The 22136-nt window shown below is 40.2% G+C and overlaps 1 protein-coding gene and 1 long non-coding RNA gene across 3 annotated transcripts in view; one reads left to right on the forward strand and one right to left on the reverse strand.

Annotated features, from left to right (window-relative positions):
• The window catches only part of HDAC9 (histone deacetylase 9), a 657492-nt gene that overhangs the window by 535310 nt on the left and 100046 nt on the right, over positions 1-22136 (reverse strand). The window lies entirely within an intron of this gene.
• LOC106739568 (uncharacterized) lies at positions 11902-12852 on the forward strand. Its single transcript, XR_002093686.2, has 2 exons — positions 11902-12036; positions 12495-12852. It is a non-coding gene; the product is annotated as an uncharacterized LOC106739568 (long non-coding RNA).

Consider the following 22136-nt stretch of genomic DNA (forward strand, 5'->3'; position numbering starts at 1 on the left):
ACCCCAGGCCCCAGCATAGGGGGGCCGAAGTATGTGCCTTAGGTGGAGACAGAGGTGTAGAGCAGGGTACAGTGGGGCACCTAATGGCCTGCACCAGAGTAGCAGCTGAGAGGCCTGGAGAGCCTAACAAGGTTCACAGAGCTAGTGAAGAGGCAAGGAGCTCAGAGGCTGGGAGCCCTGACTGCGTGTGTGTAAGGCAAGAAGCCCAGTATGAGTGAGGGGCACAGAGCCCAATGAGAGAGGCCAGAGTTAGGGGCTGGGATATGGTTACAACATGTGGATACCGAGAGGGGTGAGTAATAAGGCCCTGTGAACAGGGGGCCTGAGATGAGGCCCTGTGAGGAAGGGGCACAAAAGGGGCCTTGGTGAGCAGGGGGCTTGAGGGTAGGCCCTGCTAACATGGGGGGCTGAATTAGGTCCAGGTAAGCCTTAGGGCACCTGAGGCCACAGGTGGACCAGAGGCCGACTGGGTGGGGTGGCTGAGGAAGTGCTGCGAGTGAACAACGAAGTGAGTCAGGAGCCCCTAATTCAGAGCAGCTGGGTGAGCGACCCGGTGAGGGACTAGAGGCAGTCTCACTCCAGGATTCTGCTAACTGCCCAGCGCTCACTCAGATGAGGGTCATGGGAAAAGCCCAAGTGGCCGTGCGCTTGCTGGCCAGGGAGTGCAGGGAAACAAGCCCCAGGACCCTCTGGGCAAGAGCAGGGTGAGTGTGGCCCCAAGAAAAGGAGGGGTGGTATGAGAGAGGCCCTGAAAAGGAGCAGTAAGAAAGAGACTTCAGTGAGAGGAAGGCAGCATGACTGTGGCCCGTAATAAGGTGGAAAGCGAGAGGCTAGGATAAGTTGAGCCTGGCCTCTGGCTGGAGCAAAGCTCAGCTGTTAGGAACATCTGCAAGGCTTGGGGTGCAGTATAGGGGTGGCTGGAGCTGCATACATAGGCCCAGAAAAACAGGGTGTACAAAGGGCAGCCTCCCTAATTAAGACCTTAATTTTTTAACAACAAGGCATGGCAGAAGAGAAAGGTGGGCAGCATGCCCAGAGGCAGGTGCAAGACTAGCACTGTGGCTAGTCAGGGACTTCCTAGTTTCACACACACAGGCTTTTATACGTGTGTGTGTGTGTGTGTGTGTGTGTGTGTGTGTGTGTGTGTGTGTGTGTGGCAGGCAAAGTGAGAACTCCCTGACTAGCCACAGTGCTAGTCTCCCACCTGCCTCTGGGCATGCTGCCCACCTTCCTTTCCTGCCATGCCTTGTTGTTCAAATATATACATACACATATATAGTGGTGTTTCATTTTAATCATGGATTTTGAGGGGGGGTTACATCAGAGAATTTGCAATTTTTAAACAGAGAAAACCAGGAACCCTGGTTATGAGCAACTGAAAACAGGGCTTTACAATGGAAAGTGTCAGAAAATCTTAATTACAGGATGTGCTACTAACCCTGGCTATAATAAAATTCTATCAAACCTTACCTTTCTTTCCCTTCCCCAGTAATTCTGCCAGAAAATTAATAGTAAAGTATATATATATATATACTTAAATTATCAATTATACTGATGCAAATACATAGTTCCCCACTGCCCTGCAATATAGACAAATAAAATAATCCATGTGTTACAAGCCACTGACTCAATGACTGACAATTAATTTCTATGATCTCATACTACTTTAAAGCCTAGAAATCTAGCATATCCATTTCTTTTGCACGCTAAATGTAGAGAAAAGTTGGTTTTCCCATCATCGATTATATGCAATTCTTATAAGAATTTGTTTGTGACAATGTAGGGGCTTTTTCATATGCAAAGACACATACACACACACACACTCTAGTGGTGACAATTTATAAAACTAGACTTTTGGAGGAATGATGTCTTCGTGAGGTCACCTTTCCTATTTTCCGATTTTAGCCACAAATATGTCCCTATTATGCTTCTGTGGGATATTATGATTGCTATAACCTAAACAGCAGAGTGTTCCAAATGAGAAGCTTTAATAGATGGTGCAACATAATATACGTGTTACATAAGCCTTGTGTACCCAGGGGTTTTAGCTTCCTGCACTAAGGTAACCCTTTAGCATAGATACAACGTGTACTAGACTGGTAGGGCTCACTCCAATTTGAAAACATTTATGTACCTGGCACTGTATCATTAACTCATGTGTACACTAAGGGCACACAGAGGTAGGAAAAACACTAAGATAGAAAAGGCTTCACTCTCAATATGTTTAGCAGCAGTTCTACAACATTTTTGCTAGGGCAGAACTTGAAATGTCTTGCGCAAAGGACAGCTTTGTGCCCTTTGTACATTTTTCCATTGGCTGCCCTAGCTTGTGCACCCTGACAGAGTGACTCTATGTTTCCCATCTCCTCTTCTTCCCTTCTCTATGCTGAGTCACCTAAATGCCTTTCAACCTGAATAGCTGTTGAAGATTAGGGCTTTAGCTTTCAGTATGAATTATCAGCACACTCACATGTGCACTCTACATATTGTGACCATGGAAGACTATACAATCTGAATATTTAACTTTGAACTGCAGTCACAATATGTAGGTCCTTCTAACTCCTCTCTAACACTTACAAAAACATACTTTTCATTCACAGGCAAAATGTGATTTCAAGTGTATGCTCTCCTTAAAGATTTTAAGGCCCCTTGTGAAAAGCTAAGCAGAGATTATTTAAAGATTTAAACACACAGAAACCTGACACACATTTTTAATGGGCAGGCAGACTGCTGTTTATTTAGTTTTTGAAATCTAGTCTAAATTAGGCCTTAAGAAAGAAAAAAATAGTCTAGGTTTCAATTAACAGATTGTCTTCTACTACTCAAGGGATAATCTGAGTTTGAGTGAAAAGTGAATGAAGTAAAAATAAAACATATACTGCTTTGTCGCAAAGTTATCTATGCTTGTGTGTTCTGGCTGCATTTCCACTGTAAATTTACAGCATTAATATATTTTTAAAATTCCACATTGACTCATATTAGAAATTGCTGCTGTCCAAATCAGTTGTCAAATCTTTCAGCATTGCCCAGCTTATTAACAATGCCCTAAAGAAATCAGCACAATATGATCAGAAGAGTAAGGACAGGGAAACTTCCCATGAAGGAACTTGTCACTGGAAAGCAGCAAAATGGAAATATTATTGAGAGAGAAAATGATATCGCTTTGTAATGTTAGTGTCAAAAATAGAAAAAACACTGGTTCCACAGCATAAGTTACTGACCCGAACTAAGTAATTAGCAGTGGGGAGAAAACATTTCATTACAAAACTGTTATAAGAAAAACATGATTTGCAAAATCTGTTGTTAAAACCGAAAGAAGTCTTAAAAAACAAAAAATAAAAGTTTCTACACTAAAAAATGTTTGTACCAGATTTAAGCATCCTAACTCATGTTGAGTAGCATCTTACTACACAGAGGGCACATCTACACAAAATGTCACTGCACAGTGGTTACTGGATGTTTATTTACTGCTTGTATAACCAAATACTAAATAAATGTGCAGTAACTGGAGTTACTGTGTAGTAGCAGCAGCAAATGCCTTTTTTAGTGACACTACTGCGCAGGAGCCTAATCCTGAGCAGTAGCATATTAACACTAATTGGTGCCGTGACACACTACTGCATAGTATTATTTGAGTACTGTGTAGTTAGCCTCTCATGTAGACGTGCCCAGAGTCTCACTGGATTTGAACTAACTGCTTTCAAAGTAAGATGTTCTTTCACATCAACAGAGATGTCAAAACCTAGCTTCTGGTTATTACGGCTAGGAAAAAAGATTGAGTGATGGTTGGCATTTTAAGATAGGTTGGCAGAGGCTGGTCATCTGATATTAGTTCTGGTGTTTGGTTTGGCTCTCTTCCATAGGGCAGAAGGGTCTGCCAAAGCCATCTTGGCTCACTCCCTGACAAGTGATATCAGAGAGGACATCTGTGTACTGCTCTGTGCTGTTGTGTATGGCAGGAGGGCAGCTCCTTATGTATCTGAAGTACATCTGGTTGTTTAACTGAGGTTGTGGCTGCCCTCCAAAAACTAGAAGGCAAAGTGATCCTCTACCAAAGACTTAAGAAAAACAACCAATTCAAACCAGCTTAAATTCTCTTGTCTTAAGTAGATATTTTATCTTATCATTGTAAGTCTCGGTTTCTTCCTATACAGTAATCTCAACTGAACCTTTTTTTTTTAATTTCCCAAGAAACAAATTCCAAAAATTCTGCTTTCAGAAACACAAACATGATGTTTTCAACATGAAATATTTTCCTGTGTATTGTAGCTGCTTGGTGAGCCTAGCATTCTCATCAGTTTCATGCAAAACTGCACGAAATACTAACATTTTTGTCAACTTTCACTGGGCAGCTGGAGGGCTTCCAGGACCTGTAATTCCCAGACAGACCTGCCATGAGGACAGCCCCAGAGCCACAGACTCTGGGAGTCCATCCCAGGCTCCAAGTCTGGGCTTCACAGCACGGAGTCTGGAAACTACAACACTCCTGGCTCCAGATGTGTTCTTCGTGGCTTCCAGGTTCCCTGCTGTGAAACCAGAAGCTCAATTCCACTAAGAATCAGGGCTCCTAGGGTTTTCAAACTCCCAGCATTATCCTGAAGTCTATGACTCAGGGGCAGACCACCAAGGACTCTATGAGCCCTCCCTGAACTCTGAGATTTCACGTTCTGGCCCCTGGGCAGTCTGCTGAGAATCTGGGCTGGGTTTGGTCAGATATTTGCCTTGATCCTGGTGAAAAATAGAGCAAACCTGAAATAATCTTATCTTACTAAAAAGGCCAAATGATAAATTACTTGCTTAGGTTTTCTTGGGATCATCATATGTAAAATCTGAAATAGAAAGAAGCCCTATTTTCCTACATTACTGAAGAGTGAATTAAAAAAAGTAGCAGCACCAAACAGTGTGCTTTATTCACTTCACGAACTCTGAAATTAAAGCCCTAGAAGTTCCTGTACTGCTCTCTACCTTCATATTACCTGGTAGGAAAGGGTAGTTATAAATTTTAAAAGCAGTTGTATATACAAACAAGTTCAACTTCCTGTTCTCCTTTAATATTAGGATAGGGTTCAGAGGTCACTCCACTTGTTCAGTGAAAATACTTTGTTGTTGCAGGTCTTTAAACTATCCGACATTCTTTCCAATTCCCCAGTATCTCCATTTTGACATTCACCAATTTTTTGTTCCAAGTTTGAGGCCCCTGACTTCTTTCAAACCTTGTATCAAAGCTAAAATAAATACATTATTTCCCAATAAAGCATCTGTAATATGATGTTCTCCAAATGTTTATCACCACAACTGTATAAAATCCTTATTTATGTGAATACCCCCCATCCTTGAATGGAGATAGATACTCAAGGGAGCAAGATTGCAAATTCCACAATTCATAAAAAAAATAAATATACGTTATACCAGGGATGTCAAATATAGCCCGTGGGTTGGATCCACAGAAGCCTATAGCCCAGGCCCTAGTACTGTCTCTTCTGCTCCACCAGACCACCCCACATGCAGTCCCAAGCTTGAGCTGGGTCTGGGATTCCAGATCCTGAGTTGCACTGCCCACTTGGGTATCCCAGACCAGCCCAAGCAGGTGCTGCTTCTGTTGGATCTGGTTTGTTGGGAGAGGGGGGAGGATGGGGTGAATGTGGGAATCAGTGGGCCTGATCCAGCTTTGTGCCAGCCACTCATCTGGTCCACAGGGCCAGATGACTTTTACATCCCTGCTTTACTCAACATCCATCTTTGAGTTTTATCCATCAGGAAGATGGACTGACGTATATGCATAGGAGCCTGGGCCACTGTGCTCAGGGAAGGAACAGGACAGCTCCCACCTTGGGACTCCAGAGAGCACCTGGGGATGGGAATCAGAGGATATGTTAATTAAACCTTACCCAATGAGGGAAGGGTAGGGAGAACCTATTGCCAGATGCCAGTGAGAACAAGCGGTGTTATTCTATACTCTGAAGATCTTACCCTAGGGCACAGGGTACCATCAGGAGTCTCTTTCAATAGCACCACTGTATCAGCTGTGAAATGGCAGGCCTAAAAAGAGGACTCTGAAAATGAGTGTTCTGGGAGATGATGCAAGGTGCGCTCTCAGAAGAATGATCTATAACACAAACTTCTAGGTGGAAGGTAGAAGCTGCAATTTTGTTCAGACTCGAAGCCTACTGGCACCAGTCACAGCAATTTGCCACAAGCTGCAGTGGTAATCTGTGGGTGGAAACAAACCACCTTTTGCTGCCTTTGTGCTTCTGGGGGTTCACCTCTGGAAGTGAGGAAAAATGGCATTCCCTGCTTCCAGAGACTTGCTACAGATTGCTAGAGGTTCATCTCTGGAAGCAGAGGAAGCTGAGACACTCCAGTGCAGTCAGTTGATTGGAGGCCCCAGCCCCAGGACCACACTGAAGTGTCCTGGCTTTCCCCACTTTCAGGGATGTACCCCCAGGATCTCCTGAAGATTACTGAGAGCATGTCCCTGGAAGCAGGAACATAATCACCCACTGTCCCACAAAATCAATTGATGGGACAATGGCTAATGTACATTTTGTCCACTGAACTGGATCAGCCGTTTCAGGTCACATCCTGCCAGAACTCATCCACTTCATTTGGGGACACCTATTTCTAGCCTATGTAAACCATGCCTATATTGCTGGATAAATAGTTTCTGCTGAAACACAATGACAACAGCATTACAGCTACTGAAAATGTAACAGAAAATTTCACTTTGCCCGAGGGATAAATTCAGCTCCTGCCAATCATGGTTTTGATTAGGCCCCAACAAGGAAGGGCCTGATCAAATCCCAACTGAAACTCTTCTCCCTTAGTGGCTTTCTTCACATTTTACAACTTGTGAGGCAGCATCAACAAAAAAAAAAAAAAAAAATGACCATCCTAGGGAAAAAGCATGGTTTGGAGCAACATATTCTGGGATGGGAGTCAGAAAATCCAAAATTCTGATCAGAGCTTTGCCATCAACACTCGGTTCTCCTCTCTGCCTTATTTTTCCCATGTATCAAATGCTTAATGCAGTGCCATGGCAAATAGAGTTAAACTGAGATAAGCATGGGTGCATGTGCATAGGCACACATCATTGTGAAAGAAAGACAGGGGTGTGAGAGCAGAACTCTATGCCCATCCCCTTAGCAATCCCTGCTTAAGACATTAGCCCCATTCCAACATCTTGCTTGTGCACTACTTTATGTACTATGCTCCTGTTTTAAGGAAAAATTGTATTCCAGTGCACTTTGCTCCATTAGTCCCTTCTCTTTTGATCCTTTGTGCAAAGATTTCAGGCTTCTCAGTAGAAAAGGGGACTCTACCACCTCAGCAGCAGTAGTTTGTACAGAGGGCTGCTTAGGAGATCTAGGGATCTTACAGAGGAGAGGAAGTTAGTAGCAGAGCCAAGGGGCCTAAGCAATCAAGGAGGAAAGAACATAACCCTCTACTCCAGGGATTCCACTTTAAGGGGAAGAGAAATTGATCCCAATGGGCTTTAAAAAGTATGTGTGGTGGGGAGGGATTCAAAACATACGGAAGCCAAGGTAGTATGGCCCCATTAGAACTGGTAGAGCAGTCAATGAAGTATCAGCTCAGGAAACTAGGTCTGAGCACAGGTAAATCTGACCTGTCTCCTCCCCTGCCCTTGACCCAGGCTGTGATCCATGGGTCACAGCCCATTGAGGAGAGGCATATCCTCCTCATCCCTTAAACAGTGATCAGGATCAAAGGTCAGACAATTCTTCCTCTGCACCCTCCAGTGAGTTTCATCACAGGAAGGGGTAAATCAGTCATATTAACTTTTATTCAGTTTTCAGATGTGTTTAAATGTAGCACTATTGAGAGGTTGAGGTCTTTACCTGTTAAACCAATCCATACTGAGTTTTGATTCCAAGCTTAAACATCATGGACAGATCCTGCTGGTTCTATGATTCTCTTGGAAATACTGCAAAATCTTTGTAATTTGACCTGTTTCTGGCTGTGTTGGTTACAAAGATAACACATTTTATATTTTAAAGGCTAACTGAAACGGTGTGTTTGTGCCTCAGTCCAAAGACAGCAGCAGTAAGTCTCAAAAGTGAGCTGTCTCGCTCATTTCAAAGAATGATAGCCATAAAACCCAACAGTACTGACATCAACATCGGTACTCATTTCACTTCTGCTCATTATATCAACAGTATCAAAACCTCCAGCTTCCCAATGACGATATTTATGATATAGTTATGCGTTACAGCTTATGAAACTTGTCAATACAAAAAGCTGTGACAGACTGAAAACCAAAGTTATACAGTAGATAAAAATCTGCCCATTAAAAAGATTATTACATTGACATATTCCATTTTAAACCTTTGCTTTCAAATAATACGAAGCTGCTACAAAACTTACAAAATGTCCAATGAATCCAGTGATCAGAAACCAATGAACTTGCAGCAGAATTGCCTCTGAGTACAGTAATTTTATATTAAACGCCTGAGTCAGCTGTACTACCATAGACAGGACCTTTCTTTCACAATAGGGTGAACAATCTTTTTAGAGGCCCTTATACTGTATATGGGATTGTGGTTGTAAAAATTCACTGTTGGTAGATTTGTGAGTTAGTCTGCATTACATCATGGCCCAGCTGAGATTTTGTGTGCATAGTAAGTCTGAGTCTCTGCCCACAACAGCTTTCAAGCTATGATGTGAAAAAGAGGGTGAGACAGGGAGTAAATCATCTCTATTTTTTATGTCGAGAAGTGAAATGCAAAAGAGTAACTGACAGAATCAGGTACAGAACACAGATCTCCCAATCTCAGCCAATATCCTGAGTACAAAACTATCCTTTCTCCCTCTGAATCCAAATTTGTGTAGAAGCTTAATGCAAGTGAACAAACAGGTTGTGAGACTGAGAATTGTATGATTTGTATTTTAAAGTTTAAATAAGACAGTGGTGGTCTGTCTTGGAGTACTTCATCTCAACCAAAAAGTCTGTCTTGGACACAGCGGTTTTGTTTCCCTAAATTGTTCTATTCAAAAATCAGTCCATCCACTAACAGCCTATTACATGCTGCTGCTACTTTAACTGAAACATCGCACACTATCTCCCTCTTTTGTAGCAAAGCATAGCATCAGGGTATCATACAGAGCAGCATGGCATTTCAGGAAAAAGACTCTGTACAGGTATTTAATAATTCCCCAGAAGACAAAGCCTGCAGGTAAAAGTTGACCAGACTGAAAAAAGTGCTTAGTTACAGTCAAACTACAGATTATCATAGATAATCTTTTTTTTTTTTTTATGATTAAAAAAACCTTTTGTAATATACGTGGCATGTCACTTTTTTCTCTATTACAAAATGTCTTTATACATTTCAGTGTTCCCCCCCTTAGGACTCGCTGGATTATCTAGTTTTAAAACTTTGATTGTGCCAAGCCAATTTCAGCCAGATACTTCTGCGGGTTTTTAAAGTGGGGCCATCAGAAAGTTATTTTCAAACCTTGACTCTTTGGAGCAATTTTTCAAGGGAGGACACAGTGAACGCCCTCCCCAGAAACCCATATGTGCCTGCACTACATATAAGAGAGTAAAGCAATCCTGTCTGATTTTCCATCACTTCTCCATTCTCTGCCCCAACTACAGATCTCTGGGGCTTCCAGATATTCCAAACAGCTAAAGCTGCTTATAGGCTCCACTCTCTGGAACATTTATACTCAATATTATGTAAATAGGCATTTCTACTCATCACATGCAACAAAAAGCAAATGACCATTTTTACTCATTTATAGTTCTGATAATCCTAAAAAGAATGTCATGGGACAAGCAAAAGGTACACCTCTTGCCCCAGGGCTTTGTCCCTGCCAAATTTCCGAGGCCTGTTACCAACATGGAAAGCCTTAGAGCTTCCCAAAAAAGAGGTGCAAGAGCAAGGGGTTTTTTGGGGGGTTTGGTTTTTTTTTTTGTTTTTTTGTTTTTTTGGGGTTTTTTTTTTGGGGGGGGGGGGAGTTAAATAGAAAGTGTGAGGCAACCTAAAGCAGAGGTTGCTACCAGTTCTTTACCCTCTCTAATTATAAAGGCATGCACACTCCAGTTGGGTTTGTATGGGGATTTTTATGGCAACTTCAAAAGAAAAATAAAATTACCGAACAACAGTTCTTACTGGCAGAGTTCCACTCCAGTGATTCAGAATCTGCCTCAATCACTTCAGTGACCTAAAGCCATTTAGGCCATTTTAATTTTACCAGCAAGCAAGCAGGAAAGGGCTTCCTAAGTAGGACTATGAACTCCTTGCTAACACCCTGACTTTATTTTAAACATTTCTGGAAATCCATTAAGTACATTTCCAGTATCTCAAAAATAAAAAGGGCTTTCAGATACTCTTTTTAGTGAGTTCAGAAAGCCAAAACACCCCAGTGGGTGGGAGAAATGTTATACTGATATGATTATGAGTCACTGAAGTTTTGGTTGAATCTGGGCCATTTATTTGAAAATCTGCTGTCCCAAAATGTTTCCTAATTTGCAAGACCCCCCTTTTTAACTGGAGATCTTTTATATAAATTTGTTTCCATCACTTTATTCTCAGGAATTTTTCATGTTGGCCCTAGTGTAGCATGATGCCTATAACATCCAAAACAGAGGGCTCCAGGATGTCTGCCATAAGAAAATATATTGGCTTGCTTTATTTTTAAACACTAATACAGTTGGCAACCATGAGGCCATGAATGACATGATTTACAAGTTTGTGGGCCAGACAAAGAAGGATCAAAAGATTATCTGCAAGAAAAGAGTCAACGTTTTAAACTAAGGAAATAGGAACAGCAAAAGCCTCATATGTATCCAGCCCAACTCTTTCTAACAGTCAAAGGTAAAACAGCAGAGACACAAGGAAATCTTCTACCATAGCTCCCTCTAAAGGACTTAGAATGTAATCATGTGGAACAAGTAAGAAAATTAAGACTCAGAACTTACAAATATTTTTTTTTTCAGCCAGAAGAGTGTGTAATTGGGTTCTCCCCTCTGCTTTGTGATAAATGGGGAAAAAACCAAGAGAATGTGAAATTGGTTTATAGCTATTACCTCTGAATTAAATTTTTAAAAGTTTAAGGCTGATGGCAATTTTTTTTTTTAAAGATATAGATGAGTCCTCTTGAACGAAAAAAAATCTTGATTAAATGTAGACCATTTTGCACATCCTTTCCTTTATCCTTTCAACTCACTGCCTAAATAATCTTCACTTTCTTCAGCATTCTCTTTTATTGTATTTCATTTTTCCTTAGCACCCCAGTAACTCCTCTCCCTCTGAGCCTGCATTCAGAAGTGACACTTGCTCCCAGACACTTAAAATGAACAGCTCTCAACAGTTGCATTTAATATTTTCACTGTTAGGGATAACTAGTCCCTATCCAAGAAGATAATTGGGAATTAGAGAGTCATTTTTGGTTGCAAAAAGGATCTTTACAGGAAAGAGGTGGCTCAGAAACTGGCAAAGACATAACAGGCTCTGCCATCTAGGTCCTAGGAAACAGGTGTCATATCAGTACATTAGTTATGATTAAGTACCTTCAACTGCAGTCCGATTGCCTTTGTCAGCTCAGTTACTTCTCTTGGTCTTGTTCCTAAGTAACTGGAGTCTACATCATAACACAGTGTTACTGGTTAACCGTGTGGTCTGTTCTTACAGAAGCTATATGAATGAAATTTTAATACGACTAGTCCTAAAGACTGATATTGCAGTATCTCCTCACCATGGTGTCCATCTATTTTTAATGGTTTCCAGTCTCTTCTTTACGATTAAGATTGTCTATGAGTATAGGAACAGCTGGATTCAAAGAGGAGGGGTAAAAGCACATGACTAATTAGTTCTATAAGACCACCAGTGGGACATGGAGCAACGTTTGGAAACTCTAAGAAACATTAATTACACTGACTTCTCTTTTTGACAGACACATCTGGCTCCCCTCTCTGGAAAGGAAAAGAAATATGACAGAAGATATAGTTCAGTCACACTCTCCCTTACCTCAGCAGGGAAAGAGAAGGATAGTTTACTTGTATCTTCCAGCAGAAGGGTAAGGAGAAAAAGCAGGAACTGGGCCAAGATGGGAGCAGGGAAGGGATATCACGGCCAAATCAAATGCTCTATGGATGAAGGATCAATGTATGATTCCAAATGTGAAGCTAATCCCACTGATTTTATGATCTGTATAATGAGGATCATGCAAGTATCACTTCAAGCACATGTACCATTTATAAGCACAGCACTGAAGCTTTTAAAAACAGCTATGCCAATTTTACATAAATACATACTTTTAAGAATAAGTTTCCAAAGGGATTGTTATCATTTATGAGGTTGAGTACAGAGCTCAACATCATAAATTCTTCACATATCCAGAGCTCTCTTTTTCTGTACCCAAAAAAGTATTTTCTGAATGTACTAACTGGGGAAACTGGTCTCTCCCCTAGAGCTTTGCAACCATTTATACAGTCAGTCCCATCAACTGAATAATGAAAGGTCTGTTTTTTTCAGAGAAATTGTTTAACCAGATGGACAACTCCAACCCGCAGCACCCCCTACCACTGAATTCAGAGGAGACTCAATATGAGATGCAGAAAGTGAATGGTATTTGAATTGAAAGGTGCTGGGAGCAAAAGAGTACTTAAAGTTTTCCAACCGTACCAGCAACTTTTTCTATAGAAGTGCAAAAATTTGCATTCTAAACCTAGAAATCCTAGAATATCCTCTAACGAGTGGTAAAATACTATCCATAATATAACTGATTAGTCAAAAGCAGAAACCACTTTTACATGCAACAATTAAAATGGACAAAACAAAAAAGACACATATGTAGACACACACACAAAATAAAGCCTTCCCTTTATTTTTCCATTGGTCCATAACCTTTGCCCGTTATTGTTCAGGTCTGGAATTATTTCTGAAATTAAACAGATTAGAGGTTTTTATTTATTTTTTTTAAGTGGCTATTTGGAATTTAAGCCGTCATTAATGGGTTTTTTTTCCCCCTCTACCATGGAAATTTCCTCATGCACATTTACATTTCTTTAAGGCCCAAGAAAGGGAAGTTCTCAGGCTTCAGCCTGTAAGAGGTTTACAGTATGATATCTATGGGGCTAGGAATGGGAACTTCACATCTTTAAAAATGGCAGATTCACAGGCTTCCCAAAGGGAGACATAATACATATTTCTAAACCCTGGGAAGTTAGACTATGCTGGGCTTAAAAGTTGTGATATATTTATAATTAGGGAAACTAATTTTAGTTCATTTGAGGTTTTTATCGCTGCCTCTGGGCCCTATATTTGGACTCATGCTAAATAAGGCACCTGGGTTTTAATACACATAGAAGAAGCTTCAGTATGAAAAAATTAAAGCCCACTTTTTTTTTTACATATTTATTTTCATAGTGCATGTAGTATATACAGAATATACAACAAGAAGAGGTGGCATTAAGTTTTAAGAATCTCTTCTTCATGAAGGCCTGTGTAATTGTTATAGGGGTGTAGGTTGTAGCCATACTGGTCTAAGGACATAGGCAGACAAGGTTCTTTGGGTGAATCTGATCTCTTTTATTAGACCAACTTAAATAGTTGGAAAACAATTTTTTTTGCAAGCTTTTGGGTTTAAAAACCCTTAGTCAGGCTGAGGAAGTCTCTGCAGTTGGTGTTAGTTTTATACTTATGAAAAGAAATGTGGCTATCCTATTTCAATACAGCTAAAACTTGTTCCAAAACCCACAATCATAGAGTTTCTTTCCCCAAAACTTTTTTCTTGTATGTTTTCTAGGTGTACATCAATTTATACACACACTGCACCGCTTTGAAGACCCCAACCACCGTATGGTTAAGACAGTTTGATGGTGATGGAAATAAATCACTGATAAACATCTCAATTCTGTTCTTCCAGTCACAATAGATACTTGAGAAAAATCTTGTTCCCATTTGATTTATGCTCTGATATTACTCAACTTGAACATTTTAAATTAATGCTTCAAATGATTTTAGCAGGTTGCTTTGGGATCCTTTTTATCCATTCATTAGTTGTTGACACAAAAGGGAAATGTTTTATATGCCAAATACATACAGAGCAGTGAGCATATGCAACTCGCTTTATATTTTTTGCTAACTTTACAAAGAAAAATATGGTTTGCCTCATCTTAATGTGTTCCTAACCCAAGATCAAAGTTCTATATCTGACATTTACATTATATAGGATTTTATATTTCAAGCAATCCATGCAGCAGTGGAAGAGAAAAGGCAATATTACTGCATACACATATATTACTTTATGGGCACTATTATTTATATAAAGAGTCTACATGTTTATTTAGTCATAGCCTCTAAATGCTTATTTAGTCATCTCAGAAATGCTGTACACAATCCTTGAAGTCTACCAGCAAAGAGGAAATCTGTGTTTGCTTTCACAATAATACATCAACCTAACTTGAGGGACAAAACCAAAATTATTATTATTTTTTAACCAGTCACCTGCTAGTTACTTCAAAATACTAATCATATCAAAACCAAACCTTTAACTATAGTCTCATGTACACTTCCTTGACTTCTAGACCCTAAATATGAACTAGTCACAGCTTAAAACAATCAAAAACTTAACAACATCAACTGCTCTCTTATCCCAAAACACTTAAATACTAGTTGATTTACTTCTGCTGACTGATCATTTAAACTCTTTTATCAAATCTTTGGGCTTTAGGAGTTTTCATTCAAACTACCAAGGAATCTGAAACTTCCTTTAGGCTCCATGGAATTAAAGGTTAAATATTTTTCAAGAGGTGTGAAAAATGAACCATTTCCTTCAGTGCCTATCTGTGGATAACTCACCACCTTTTATCAATAAAAGCAACAGGATAAAAGTGCACCCCACTGGCACACTGACACCTTTTAAACTCAGTGGCAGAGAATAGAGGTGAGGAGCTCTAAACGAGTGGGTATCAACATTTTTGGACTCAAGGCATCCTTCATAAGTCTTGTAAATTGAGAGGTACCCAGTTTCAAAAACTAATTTATATGTTACAGTGCTTAAGAGGGCCTGGGCAGTTAGGGTGGGGAATTGTTTAGGGACAATCCTGAGCCTACAGTTTATTTACTTAGCTTATCTCCTCACACTTTGTTACACCCTTCAAAGGACCTGGTACCCCTGGTTGAGAATCACTAACCTAGATATTAAAAATGAAGATACTGCCAGGTAGGGAAAAAAAAAGAATTTATTGTTAACATTACTGACCTTAATGCTTTCAGGTCATTCAGGTCATCTTTTTGGTAAAGTATTAATAGAATTGCACATTTTTCATTATACTACTTAGTCTAGGTTAGTATGAAATACTCACTAGGAAATTAAACTGAGATCTTACAAATTGGTCTGATCCCCCCCCCCCAATATTTCTTTCTTTTTAGTTGCAACCTAGAAGAGAGTTACATCAGTGAAAAATAAAAGCACACCACTCAGATGTGCTCTGCAAAGTAAAAACTCCATCACATTTAAATTCAGTTCAAGGTTGACAAACCCAAAGTTGAATGCAATAGGATTTGCTGTTACAAATCCACTTAAAAGCATATACAAGTTGTGGGCACATCATCATGCAATTTCACAGGTATAATGAATGGAAGTAGTTGCAAATAAATTCCTCACTTGGGTCACTATTTTTCTATGTTTAACAGTTAATATATTACCAGTAAGGCACACAAAAATGTATACCATATCTAGAGAATTTTTAAAGGTGGACCTTTAAAACAAATACAGTGAATACAACTGAATACGGTATAACTGACAGGTACCATACATACAGGCACTCTACTGCTCCATGAAGGAGTCTCAATGAAATCACCAGAATTCTGCATAGTTGCCTGCACAGTCATCTCCCAGACCAGACCTTTAGTTTAAAAAATAGTGAACCCTATTAACATTTAGAATCTGATCATTTTAACCTTTACCCTTTTGATGTCAACTGTTTGCACATTGAAGATCTACTTTTGCCCATCTAGCCCTTTGATTATATGCTCATGGAGGCAGAGGCATGTAATTTATTGCTAAAGCACCAGACCTACTACAATGCATACATTATAAATAAAATAACATGAGGGGCAAGGATTTCTTAGGGTGGTATCTTTTATTGGATCAATTACATAGTTGTGATACAATAACAACACACTTTTAAAAAAATTCCTCTATTGACTTTAACAGATCCTGGATTTCACCTCTGTATATTTTTTATTTGCCTATTTGTTCACTAAATGAAGGTAGGGGTGGTGATTTGTTAAACCCTTTATGCTAATTTAAGTCAATGGGTGTTACAGGAGTGAAAGATCAATCCTAAAAAATGCCACCAAATTCCATACCAGGATACAGTTTGAATCAAATACCCAGCAGCAGTACAGAAAATGATTTTGCCTATATAAACTGTAGTACACAGGCTGGGCTATAAAGAGGACAAATTATGATATGCTTTTATCAGATTACTTACTGTGTTACTTAATCCTCAGGGTGTTTGGTTTATAGTTAAAATTAGCTATTTAACATTATTTTATTGTTAATAGAGAAACTAAAGGAAAAAAGTGAAATCCCTTAAGTTCCAGTGAACTGTTTTAAATGTGTTTAATAAATGAAAATATATTACAGAAAACACAGAAAGCAACAAATCCATTTGACATTTAGAAAATTACTTACAAGAAGGGTCATGATCCTACACCACCAAATATATATATCATCATAACCTCAGCCATAGATAACTGGAATTTCAAGGAACAGCTGAGGAATGTTAATTATCAGTAAAGCAGATTTACCTCACAGGTTCAAAGTTAGAAAGTGGTATTAGATATACGTCCCTTGCAGAGCTGATTTCATCTCAGTTACTTACACTTTGATTTTCAGAGGACTGGTATGACAAAAATGACATTTCAACAGTGGGAGATTGTATTTATTTGCTGTGCAGCTACAAAAGGCCCTGGTTTTCCTAAAAAAAGGGACTTGTAATAAAAAGCGTGTAGCCAAAGGAAAGATAACTGATAAGATCTAAGCATTCTGGTGCCATATTTAATATTGCTTTAAAGTTTATTGACAGTGAGACTGGTGCTTGAGTACCAGAAAAACATCTGTTTCTGCCTTTCTATCATTCATATTGTAAAAGAACAAGATCTATTAAAATGTTTGTACGACAGACTTCCAGTCTAATGCACACAAATTATGGCTGCCATTACAAATACAGCAGTTTAGAATGCGTTTATTAACTCAATCTAAATAGAAACAAAGCTGCTGTTTATGAGTACGAGTTAACTTCAACTGGGTAAAAATGATCTAATAATCTCCTCTATTTAATGATATTTAACACTTTTTCAGATTTTAAGGTCTTTTCTTCCATTGCCAAAAGAATTTTTTCCTCACATTTTTATTAATTATGTACAACGTAAACCAACTGTGTTCAGCCCCTATCTTGAATCAGCTAGATCATAATCTAAGTTTCTCAGAATTCAGGGCTGCCAAAATTTAAAGCAGGGATATCAAACTGTGGGCCGTCCAGCTCAGGCACTGCATGTGGGATGCACCCTGGACTACCCCACTGTGCCATGAGCAGCACCCATGGCGCCGGTTCTGTACACCACATGCAGCACATGCTGCATGTGCTGGCCCAGCCTCATGTGGCCTGTGGGGGTTGACCAAGACCCAGATCAAAGGGATGGACAGGCCGGATCCCATGAATGGGCCAGATGTTTGATACCCCTGACTTAAAGAAAAGCATAGACTAAAGCCCTTTAAGAGTATCTTCTAATGATTTTAAGATAATGGAAGCAGGTACAGTACAGACATTAGAGTAGCTCCTTGTACACCCACCCCCACCACTGACTGTAAGAAGTGCTGATCTCAGGGGTGTCCACAACACCCCCTGGTGGCCACTCAGCCCCTATTCTGCCCTCACCGTCCAGGCTTGCTCCCCTTCACCTCACTTGCTACAGCTTGTTGTTATTAGATCCGTGGAAAGGGAGGCTGCCCCAGGAATCTGTGATCCCATGCTGCTTGTTACATGGCTCCAATTGCCCCTTACATCACACCTACACCTCGCAACTGTTAGCAATTAGCACCACTCCTAGGCCTATACTGGGAACCAGTCTCCACCACTGCTAGAACTTGCAATTCCTGTGCCATCAACCCTTCCAGCCCCTCCTGGGCTCAGGCTGCTGTCTCTGCCTTCTTTGCCCATTCTGGCTACTCCTAGGTTCCTAGTCCCTCCTGGGTACCAGACCCTCCTCCAGGCACTGAACCTTTTCTGGTCATAGTATCATACTATAATAGTACTTAGGGTCGGATGGGACCTAAACAGATCATCAGGTCTGACCCCTGCCCCAGGCAGGAACAGGTGCCGGGGTCATATCACCCCAGCCAAATATCTGTCCAGCCTCCTCTTGAAGACCCCCAAGGTAGGAGAGAGTACCACCTCAGATGGGAGCCCATTCCAGAGCCTGGCAGCTCTAATTGTAAAGTAATGTCTCCTGATGTCCAGCCTGAACCTTCTCTCTAACAATTTGTGGCCAGTATTCCTAGTAACTCCCAGTGATGCCCAGGGGAACAGAGCTTCCCCCAATTCCCGCTGGTCCCCCCTGGTGAGTTTGTAAATGGTCACCAGATCCCCTCTCAGCCTTCTCTTGTGGAGGTTGAATAGGTTTAGGCCCTTTAGCCTCTCTTCATAGGGCCTACCCTGCTGTCCCTTGACCATGCGAGTGGCCCTCCTCTGAACCCTCTCAAGGTTAGCCACATCTCTCTTTAAGTGCGGTGCCCAGAACTGGATGCAGTACTCCAACTGCGGCCTGACCAATGCCGCATAGAGGGAAAGGATCATCTTCCTGGACCTGCTTGTGATGCATCTGTAAAAGCATGACAAGGTGCGGCTAGCCTTACTAATGGTCCTGTCTCCACGACTCCTAAACCCCTGTCCCTGCTCCCAGGCCTTGCTCCTAGGTCAGTTGAGACCACCACTGCCCCTTATCTCAATCCCTAAACCACTGGACCCTACCTCAGCTCTAAGGCTGACTTCTCTTTATCTAGGGGTGGGCAAAATGTGGCCCACGGGCTGGATGTGGCCCGCCAGGTCATTCTGTCTGGCCCACGGGGGCCCCGAAAAAAATTAGAAAATTAATATTTATCTGCCCCTGGCTGCCTGTCATGTGGCCCTCAATGGCTTGCCCTCCACCCAAAATAATTGCCCACCCCTCTCTCAACCCCTGGGATTGCAAAGTCTCCCTCTGTCTGCTGCTTGCTCAGGAGCTCCCTTCATACCAGCAGCCAAGGTGAAACTACGTGCCTCAGCTCTGGCCCTGGGCTTCTCTCCTAGTTAAGCCTTGCCCATTTCTGGTCAGGTGCTCCCTTGCCTACTGTCTCAGCTCCTTCCCAAGCTCCTTCCTTCTTAAATTAACAGGTATGCCCAGCACTTGTTACTCTGACTGAAAGGAAAACAGTTCTATCCTCAATTACACCCTTGCAAACTCATTAATTTCATTCACGTCCTAACAGGATCTAAATTGAAAAATAAAGTTTAAGTTACAGAACTGAAGTTCTATCATGCCTAGTTATATTAGTTGCAAAAGTTTGCATTTTGGAGGTAACATCAATTATACCTGTGTCATTATAGCAGCTTAATACATAGGAGAAAGTAGCACAACATGTAAGAAACAAAAGTTGTTAGACACATGAAACAGAAAAAAAAAATAACAGAGTGCATCATTGATTGGATTCTTGGACCTAATTTAGGTCCTAGGAAAGTGAGGTACATAAGCACATGCGTAATTTTAAGCATGTAAGCTGTCCTGTTGATTTACATAGATTGCTCAGCTACTTAAGGCTTGGGACATGCTTATGTGAAATTCCTGAATGAAGGACTTTACATACATTTGGAAAACAGATATTGCTTGTAAAAGAACAAAGGTAACTTAGTCTGACAATAATTCAGCATGCACCTTTTCTTGTTTGCTTATTTGTTCACCGCTGTGCAGTGAGCTTTTTGTTTTAACCCACTTTAATATACACATGCTTTGTAAATATATTTTTATTCTTAATGAAAACAATGCATTTAAATTTATTTTTAACTGCCTCTGCCAAAAGCTTCCAGGCACATTAACAGAGAATCTCTAAAAACAGCATTTAGCAGAAAATAGGACAAACTAATTAGAACATGTTCAAAGATATGCAAATACAAACACAAAAAAATAGGATATATTCAAGAGAAATCCCTTGGCTTACTGAAGGATAAAGAAAGGATCCTGACTTAACTTGAAAGCATCCACTGTGAAAAGATGAGCAGAGAGAGCAGTTGATGTTAAAATTACAAATTGTCCTCTTTCACAGCCCTGAATTCCTTACAACTCAGAGCCTTTCTGCACTTTCTAACTTGCTTCTTTTTTGTACCTCAACCTCCTACGGATCCTTTATTCTTAAACATACTATTCTGTCCTACCTTATATATATCCTCTATGTGTGCTTGCACAGCAATCTGACACTAGCATTAGCCCAATGTAAAAATATCTAAGCACTGAAATGGCGGTTTAAATCTTGTTTTATATTAATGTGAAATGTAATACAAGAAAATGCTTCAGTTAGGAAAAAAAGTCTCTAATAAGTGATACAAGCATTACACATTAAGTTTATTCTTATAGCAATACTAATCATGATACATAAACTCATTTACTACTACTAATAATAAGGATGTCATATGGTCTTCAATCAGATTCTTTTGTTCGTATTCATTAACAGGGCCATTGTTTTAAAAGTGTTTCCAAAAACATTAATACATAACTGAAATCCATACCTTGGGTGTTTTCATGGAGCAAGTGGTAAGGTTTGTTTAGGAAATTTCATGCCAAGCTTCAGAAGTGTGCACCCTAACCTTCTCCAACACATAATTCAAGATAAACACTTTCTCCATGACAGACATTTCATGAGATCAAAGCATGAAACAAAGGCAGAGGGTGACATGAAGCACAAGTTCTGGACCATTAAGATGAATGGATAGATTAGCTGGAAAATTCATGATGACACATGGGGCTGGCTGAAGTGGCTCTGTTTATGTAATTATAGCTTGGGCATTCAGGCGATTATGAAGCTCTAAACAACAACTTTACAGTAGTGCCCCTGTAGAAGAACTTCTGCAGTGTTTCACCAAGGCCATCCATCAATGCCAATCAACGTAGTTCACCTGACATCTCATTAAAAGGTCTAAGTAGTTAGGTGTCACCAATTAAAGGACAAATAGATCAATAGGCAATGCATTATAGAACAAATACAATCTTTATGCAAAACCTGCAAACAACAGTCACAGATATTGCCAACAGGGGCTAAATAAAAGTCAAACAAGATAAACTAGCCATAACGTAGCATGCTCGTTGTACAGCACAATCACCTAACTGGTTTGTATTTATGATTTACTAATGTAAATTGCAAGGCACACTGACCTCCTTGCTAAACATAATTGTGCTTTCCAAGGCACATTCTACTTGCAGAAAAGGAGACTAGCAGTGTTGCTTCCAAGTCTGAAGCTTTTTCTGCACTCTAAATACAAAAAAGAAAAGCAACAGTTTGATTTGTTTGTCAAAGCTCTGTATGTTCAGCCTACCATCTAAACATTTTTATAAGACCATAACACCAATTTTTAAAGCATGGTATAACCTCAAAAACCATACTAAGGTTTTTTTCTCATGCTAGTTCGAAAGGGTATGTAATTAATTAAACAATGATTTATGAGATCCTAACTGGATCCACACTTACTGATTAGCTAGAGATTATAGGGGGAAAAAGCGGGAAAAAAAGCTATCCACAAAGAGCTGGCAAAACCTAAAAGTGGTGAACACAGGGATGAGGGGAAGTAATCTAAAGCCTTCTTGAATATGTTCACAGGTGCCTACAGTGCTCACTGTGAAAGAGTGTCACATTTTTTTCCACGATATGAACATCATTGCACATTGTTCAGAAAAGCAGAAGAGTTCTTCTGAAACTAGAATGACAGTCATATCAATATAGAGGGAATCAGACTAGTGTTTTAGAAGGATTTAAGGTCTCTGAACCCCTGCACTAATTATCCCATGCTGAAATACTGTGCACTGCTCTGTACAGACTACCACTCAAACCACAGGGTGAGTTAGGAACATGCTTATAGC

The sequence above is a fragment of the Alligator mississippiensis genome, chromosome 5 (genome assembly GCF_030867095.1).
Source record: "Alligator mississippiensis isolate rAllMis1 chromosome 5, rAllMis1, whole genome shotgun sequence".
Lineage (NCBI taxonomy): Eukaryota > Metazoa > Chordata > Crocodylia > Alligatoridae > Alligator > Alligator mississippiensis.